The 8806-nt window shown below is 40.6% G+C and overlaps 1 long non-coding RNA gene across 1 annotated transcript in view; it reads left to right on the forward strand.

Annotated features, from left to right (window-relative positions):
- The window catches only part of LOC141572424 (uncharacterized), a 69785-nt gene extending 65826 nt beyond the window's left edge, over positions 1-3959 (forward strand). The window contains exon 4 of the long non-coding RNA XR_016018480.1: positions 1396-3959. This is a non-coding gene — a long non-coding RNA (uncharacterized LOC141572424). The remainder of the gene's footprint in view (positions 1-1395) is intronic.
- The last annotated feature ends 4847 nt before the right edge of the window (positions 3960-8806 follow it).

An 8806-nucleotide genomic window follows, 5' to 3' on the forward strand; every position in this document is an offset into this window, starting at 1 on the left:
TTAATATCCTTGTGTACTAATTCTAACATGTTTGCCAGTTCTGAGTTAATTTTGATTGATTGATTTTGCTCCTCATTATGGGTTGTATTTTCTTGTTTCTTTACATGCCTGGTAACTTTTTATTAGAGGCAAAATGTTATGAATTTTTCTTTGTTGGATATTTTTGTATCAATTCCTCATTACTTCATCTTGCCTGGAAGAGGAGGTTACTCTTTGTTCTTTGAGATACCACCAGTGATGGGGTGTCAGGAGGAGCAGATCTGGACATTGGCACATCTTATCAGATAACAGCAAGTGAATTGGTTTGGGCTGATCTTCCAAGGATGTCTAGCATTTATTTCCCAGTGCTGTAGAGTGGCTCCCTCCCTCCCAGAATCTTCTCCCTCTGTCATACTCCACTTTCAAGATTGCATTTTTTAAATGGCATATTGGATTTATGTTTGTATAAAGAAAGAAAAGAAAACTGAACCACTACTCTCCACCTGATTTGACGGGGCAAGAGCCATTCTTATCCTCTCTACCTTCTCTTCCTTTTTCATTCTTCTTTTCATTTATAGTGTAGAGTTCCTAGTTCTTTCTATGTACTGAGAATTCTGTAATAAACAAGACAGGCAATGTTTATAACCTCTTGCAGTTTATATTCTATGCTAATTTGAATAATGGCTTTCAAAGATACCCATGTGCTAATTCCTGAACCTGTGAACATGCTACCTTGCATGGCAAAAGAGACTTTGCAGATGTGATTACGTTCAGGATTTTGAGATGGGGACATTATTCTGGATTGTTTAGATAGACCAAGCGTCCTTATAAGAGTGAGGCAAGAGGGTCAGCATTAGAGAAGGAGATGAAACAACAGAAGCGAGGGTTGTAGTAAGAGAGAGACTTGAGGATGCCGTGCTGTTGGCTTAAAGATGGAGTAAGGGGCCATGAGCCAGGTAATATTCACAGGTGGTCTTTAGAAGGTAGAAAGGCAAGGAATGGATTCTTCCCTAGAGTTTCCAGATGGAACAAAGGCCTGCCAACACCTTGATATTAACCTACTGAAACTGGTTTTGGACTTCTGACATCCAGGACTCTATGTTAATATATTTGTGTTGTTTTAAGCCACTAAATTTGTAGTAATTTGTTACAGCATCAGTAAGAAGTGAATATGGAGCCAAATAATAAGTAAACAAACAACTAATGAATTACAGATAGTGGTAACGTCTACAGATGAATAAAAAGAGTGTGAATGATGCAGTGATACAGAATAATGGGTGTGGGTGATGGTGTGGGGGGGGCACAATTTGCATTGGGAGGGAAGGAAGGGTCTTTCTGGGGAGGCGACATTTCACTGGAGTCCTGAAAGATGATAGAAAGCAGTCATGTTTATCTCCCTTCTCTTTCTCTTTCTAGCCCAGCATGAACTCTCCACCCCCTCTCTTGTTAAGAACACTGGAATAAGAGCCAATACAGTAACAAGTTGCTTCTAACTTAGAGATTAACAGAAAAAGAGTGAGTTTATTTAGAAGAGAAAGCATTAAGGTTACATATGGGGAAAGACTATTTGACTAGAAGTTGGTTGAGAAAAGCCTTGTTGATCCTAGAACTCCTACGTTGCTCACCTTTGAATGTGGAAGACAGCAGTCGGTACAATGTCCCACCTTGCCAAGAAGAAGAGGGAGGGAACTTGTCCACAGTTGCTCAGCTAGTTATCAGCAAAACAGGGCATGGAGCCCAGGTGTTGTGTATCTCACTTTTGTGCTGTTCCTACTTTCCACTTCCCCCACCTCAATACCACCAGGATTAATTTCAGATTTTTGGGTTAGGACCCTAGAACAAATTACATGGCAATACCCCAAAATGGCCTTGGGCAAAATCAGCTTCTTGGAGGAGGAAGAAAGTCCTGCTCAGTTGGACTTGTGCAGACCTGAGGAGAAGGAGCTTGGGGCTGAACATGGGACCATCTGACAGTGAGATGTTTGTTGGGAGCCTGAGTGCCAACACTACCACCCCACTGAAGGGCCAGGGATTTCCTGCCGGCTCCAGGCCACTGAAGCTGACAATGCCAGCAAGGATTTAGCCAAGATGACCTGTCACTGCCTGCACACAACCACTCCCTGTCCTGTGATTACAGGCTGGTCCGGAGGTGAGAATGGCCACCGAGAAGAACTGGGTCAGGATTTGCAGCGCCTACCTTGCACTAGTGATGCTAACATGCACTACGTACCCTGGAGCTGAGGATAAAAACTCACTTAATGAACGGGCAGATGTTAACGAAAGCTTGCTCTGAGCTTCCAGTGTGCTGGGTCCAGCAGGTAGGGGAGTGTATAAGGTGGCAAAGGGAACCGAAGGAAGAGTGGATGTGGTAATTACAAGGGCTTCTGAGTCGGTCTGCCTTGTGGATTCTCAATGAATGCTCGTCAGGAATTCACTGATTCAGAGTAACTGGATACTTCTCTATTGTCTCTAAACATCGGGGACTGTGCTAGGTGTATTTGCAAACATTGCCTTACTTATTGTCTGTGAAATTCCTTGCCAGATTGGTCCTTACTGCCTCCATCCTACACAAGACATACCTGCAGTCTGGAGTAGGCCAACGGCTTGTTCTAGATGGTGAGATGCAGTTCTGGGTCCACTGGAATTATTACTGCCCCCACTGATCAAATGAGTAAAGGAATGAATAGTGAACAAATACAGTGCTAGCTCGCTTTGGTGTGAAAAGGAGGATTCTGAGGAAGGAAAAATGCCCATGGACAGGGCTTCTCATGAAAGGCATGGCAGGGAAGAGAGAGGAATCGGTCCTTGCTCAGGCCAGGCTGATAATCATTTGGTGAGAGAAGATACACCGGAAAAATGATGGAATCATTTAAACCAATAAGTATGTTGGGAAATGTGAGTAGAATCACATACAAATTCTGGTAGGGGAACAGGAGTGGTGACACCCAGGGTTAAAGGTGAGGTGGGGGACCTAGAACTGGGAGGCAGAGGGCCATGTTTATGGGGAGAGGAGTTAGTGACATGATCCAGTTTGGGGTGGGCATAGAAGCACATTGTGAGAGAGAACATGATATGCAAAGCCCGGACCTGGCATGGGGTGGGTATGTCTGGGCGCCATGCTGGGCACTGCATGTCTGAGAGGAAAGGTTGTGTGGCAGGTGGAGGGAGCACCCCTAGGCAAGGAGGCCTAAGGCTGCAGGAGTCCAAGAGGAGAGTGAATTGGTTGAAATAGCCCAGGAGAGACCCCAAGCCTAGCCCCAACTCTGGTCGTGCTGCCTGGGACCTGAGGGGATGAGATCTCCGTCTTTGCTGGGAATCACCTTTCTGAAGCACCATATTTTCTCTCAAGTATCTTTTATGGTTCCCAACTCCCAAAGGCCACGGGAGCAAGAATGCCTTAATCTGGCATTGTTGCCGTCCAGACTCTGCTCCCAGTTGCCTTTGGAGCCTCCTCTCTCCTCTTACCCACCCACATCCTCTGCTTCAGGTAAGCCAGACTTTACTTATTCTCAGAATAACAGAGGCCTTTTGTTATGGAACCACTGCTTGGCCCTCCCTTCCTCTCTTACTCCATGGCCCTTCTCTCTCTTTCTGTCCTTCCAAATCCATCTCATCCTTTGAGACCTACCTAGCTCAAGGGCCACCCCCTCCAAGCAGTCTACTCTGGCTTTCCTAGTTCAGAGTGGCCTCTACCTCCCTTGAATAGCTGTAGGATGTGCTGTCCATGCAGCTCCTTTCACACTTGCACATTATCCTTGAACACATTGCTCTGCTATGGCAAAACAGTTACTGGACTCATCTTGTTTCAAAGCCTGTGTAACTTTAAATGTGTTAGTAAATTTTTTTTTTTGCGCTATGGTTTTCTTTTTTTATAAAATAAATCCAGTGAATTATTGTGTTATAATTCTATTGTGAGGATTAAAACAATCTGGTATATGGCTAACAAACAGTTGGCGCCTAATAAATGGTTATAGAATGCATGGTTTTCTCCTCCCATTAATGCCTCCGTAGCATGGGGTTCACATACTGTTTGCTGATCCTGTAAGGATCTGATTGCTCATCCTGGGCCCAGATGAGGCAGGAAGGGAGGTCACCAAGTCAGGTGCTCTCCAGTCCACTGTTCCTGCTTTTCCTGCCTCTGCGGCAGATTCTAGGGTCACTGCAGCGTGCTGAAAAGCTGTGGTTCACCACCAGTAATTGCTGCTAAGCTCCTTCATGCCCTTGGTCCTCGGAAACTGTTTGCTGTCTTTCTGAGATTCTTAAATAGTTTCTCAAATCCCACCCCAGGGATTCAGTCCCCTCTTTTGTTGGTTACAAAGAGCCCTACTTTCCTAATGAGCTGCTAAGAAGCTGTCAATTACGGATGCAAATGAAGAGGCCAGAAAGCAATACTTGCCCAGAAATAAACTGAAGGAGCAGCTTCCCTTCAGCCTCCTGGGTAGCACCTGCCTTGACCTGGGAAGGCTGGACAGGGGGCAAGACACCAAGGCCCCACCTTCAACAGTACGTCTGGGCTTCCTTCTCCTCATACAACCCCTCCCATTCTGGGTGTTGCCTCTCAGAATCAGGTCAAAACCTTAGGGGACTGTATATATATTCCATATACTTTATTGTATGAATGAGATGGCTCACACACAAATAATAAAAAATAAATTAGAAGCTATTGAACATATGTGGTAAACATTTTCTTGTTTTAAGAACATTTTTATTAAACTTTCTTTTCTTTTACATGACCACATGTGTGTCACCGATAAAAAAAAATCTAGGGCAATAGTTGCTTAATAAACTTTCTCTTAATTTAATTGAACAAAAAAAAGGGAATATATCAACCTACCAAGCTGGTCAATTGGGTATGAAAGGTAGTCCTTCCCAGTCCTCAAAGCCTCACACCCTCTCTTCCTCACCAAGCCCGCTTTTCTGGTTCCCAGAAACCATGTGTTTTTCGTGTCCTGAAAATCAAAATATATTTCAGTAAAATATTTGACCTAGAAGAGGCACAATATTCAACACACCCAGAGGCCAACTCCAGACCAAACCAGAGTATTACCAGGTTTGATCTATAAGTGACACACCCAGAGGGAATTCTCTACAGGCTCAAGAGCCCACAGGGGTCAAGCGTCATCTGAGGGGTCAACCTTCACACAGCGGCTCATCCACTGTGGGCAGAGCCAATTCTCACAACTAGTCAGCCTAGGAGTCAATCCCACCTACTGACAAGCCAAAAGCAATTAAAGCCTAACTTTAACAGGAGACTACACACAACACAAGAGTCACCTCTGTAGCACACGCATGGGAGAATAAGGAAGAACTTCAAGTCAAATATAAAGGACACACACTACATAAAACCACCTAGCAAAGACTGAGAACCCTAGGGGAATCTACCTAACACATCAAAGCAAACACAGAGAGTCAGCCAGAATGGGGAAATGAAGAAACACGTCCCAAATAAAAGAACAGAAGAAACCTCCAGAATTGGAACAAAATGAAATAGAGGTAACCAACCTATCAGAGACAGTTTAGAACACTGATGATAAGAATATTTAAGGAGCTTAGTGACGACATAAAGAATGATAAAGAAATCATAATGAACAACAAGTTACAACTAAAGAATACAATAGCTGAAATAAAAAACACACTTGAAGGAATTACCAGCAGGTTAGATGAAGCAGAGGATCGAATCAGCGATTTAGAAGCTAGGTTAGCAGAGATCACCAAAACGGAACAACAAAAAGAAAAAATAATAAAAAACAATGGAAATGGTTCAAGAGACCTGTGAGATAAAATCAAGCACAACAACATGCACATCATAGGAATACCAGAATGTGAAGAGAGGGAGCAAGGGATCGAGAACATATTTGAAGTAATAATGACAGAAAACTTCCCTAACCTGGTGAAGGAAATTGACATACAAGGTCAGGAAGTGCAGAGAGTTCCAACCAAGATGAACCAAAACAGGTCCACACCAAGACATATTATAGTTAAAATGGCAATGGTTAAAATGGTTAAAGATAGAGAATCCTAAAAGCAGCAAGAGAAAGACAGTGGTTTACATACAAGGGAACTCCTGTAAGACTATCAAATGACTTTTCTACAGAAACTTTGCAGACCAGAAGGGAGTGGCAGGAGGTATTCAAAGTGATGGAAAAAAAAGGCCTACAACCTAGACTGTTTTATCCAACAAGGCTATCATTTAAAATTAAAGGAGAGATAAAGAGCTTCCCAGACAAGAATAAGCTAAAGGAATTCATTACTACAAAGTCAACAATACAGTAAATATTAAAGAGCTTTTGTAAACAGAAGAAAGATGAAAACAATCTAACTAATGAAGACCAGAAATACAAATAACAAAATGGCAATAACTATGTACCTATCAATATAAATGTAAATGGATTAAATGCTCCAATCAAAAGACATAGGGTGGTTGAGTGGATAAGAAAACAAGACCCTTGCATATGCTGTATACAAGAGACCTCAGATCAAAAGACACACACAGGCTGAAAGCGAGGGGTTGGAGTAAGGTATTTCATACAAATGGAAATGAGAAAAAAGCTGGAGTTGCAATACTGATATCGAAAAAATAGACTTTAAAATGAAGAATATATTAAAAGACAAAGATGGGCACTACATAATAATAAAGGGATCGATCCGACAAGAGGACATAACCCTAGTAAACATCTATGCACCCAACATAGGAGCACTTAAATATATAAAACAGATATTGACTGACATAAAGACAGAAATCAACAGTAACACTATCACAGTAAGGGACTTCAACACACCACTGACAACAAGGGACAGTTCCTCCAGATGAAAAATAAATATGGAAACAGTGGCCTTAAATGACACATTGGACTAGTTGGATTTAATTGATATTTTTAGAGCACTTCACCCCAAAGCTGCAGAATACACATTCTTCTCAAGTGGACATGGAACATTTTCCAAGATAGATCACATGTTAGGCTACAAAACAAGTCTCAATAAATTTAAGAAAATTGAAATCATATCAAGTGTCTTCTCTGACAACAGTGCTATGAAATTAGAAATCAATTACAAGAAAAAAAACTGGAAGACACACCAATACATGGAGGCTGAATAACAGGTTACTAAATGATGAATGGGTCAACAATGAGATCAAGGAAGAAACCAAAAGATATCTCGTGACAAACAAAAATGAAAATACGATGACCCAAAATCTATGGGATGCAGCAAAAGCAGTCCTAAGAGAGAAATTCATAGCAATGCAGGCCTACCTAAAGAAACAAGAAAAATCACAAATCAACAGTTCATCCTTACACTTAAGGGATCTTGAAAAAGAACAGCAAAATAAGCTGAAAGGCAGTACAAGGAAGGAGATAATAAAGATCAGAGTGGAAATAAATAAAATAGAGACCAAGAAAACAATACAAAAGATCAGTGAAACCAAGAGCTGGTTTTTTGAGAAGATAAACAAAATTGACAAACCTTTAGCCAGACTCATCAAAAAAAAAAAAAAAAAAAAAAAAGAGAGGACTCAAATTAATAAAATCAGAGATGAAAGAGGAGAAGTGACAACAGACACCACAGAAATACAAAAAATTTAAAGAAATTACTATGAGCAACTATACGCTAACAAATTAGACAATCTGGAAGAAATGGATAATTTTTCAGAAGCATACAACCTTCCAAGGCTAACTCAAGAAAAAACAGAAAACCTTAATAGACTGATTACCACCAGGGAAATTGAATCAGTAATCAACAATCTCCCAACAAACAAAAGGCCTGGACCAGATGGCTTTACAGGTGAATTTTACAAAACGTTCAAAAAAGAATTATCACCTATTCTCCTCAAACTATTCCAAAAAATCCAGAAGAAGGGAAGGCTCCCAAACACTTTTTATGAGGCCACTATTATCCTGATCCCAAAATCAGACATTATGAAAAAAAGAAAACTACATGCTGATATCCCTAATGAACATAGACGAAAAAATCCTCAACAAAATATTAGCGAACAGAATTCAGCAATATATTAAAAAGATCATACACCATGATCAAGTGGGATTCATCCCTGGTATGCAAGGGTGGTTCAACATCCGCAAATCAATTAATGTGATACACCACATTAACAAAATGAAAAATAAAAATCATATGATCATATCAATAGATGCAGAAAAAAGCATTTGACAAAATCCAGCAGCCATTTATGATAAAGAACGTGGGAATAGAGGGATCATATCTCAACATAATAAAGGCCATATATGATAAACCCACAGCTAGCATCGTACTCAATAGGGAAAAGCTAAAACCATTCCCCTTAAGATCAGGAACAAGGCAAGGTTGCCCACTTTCTCCACTTCTATTCAACATAGTGCTGGAAGTTCTAGCCACAGCAATCAGACAAGAAAGAGAAATAAAAGGCATCCAAATCGGTAAGGAGGAAGGAAAATTGTCATTATACGCAGATGACATGCTACTATATATAGAGAGAACCCAAAAGATTCCACCAAAAAACTGTTAGAACTGATAAATGAATTTAGTAAAGTAGCAGGATACATAATTAATATTCAGAAATCCGTTGCATTTGTATATACCAATAATAAACTATCAGGAGAAATAAAGAAAACAGTCCCATTTACAATTGCTTCAAAGACTATAAAATACTTAAGAATAAATTTAACCAAAGAAGTAAACTGTACTCAAAAATTTATAAGACACTAAAGAGAGAAATTAAAGAGGATACAAATCTATGGAAACACACACCATGCTCATGGATGAGAAGAATTAATATCGTGAAAATGTCCATACTGTGTAGGCAATATACAGATTCAACGCAATTCCTATCAAACTACCA

Source organism: Rhinolophus sinicus, chromosome 14 (genome assembly GCF_057876585.1).
Source record: "Rhinolophus sinicus isolate RSI-liver-muscle chromosome 14, RSI-T2T, whole genome shotgun sequence".
In the NCBI taxonomy this organism is placed as follows: Eukaryota; Metazoa; Chordata; class Mammalia; order Chiroptera; family Rhinolophidae; genus Rhinolophus; species Rhinolophus sinicus.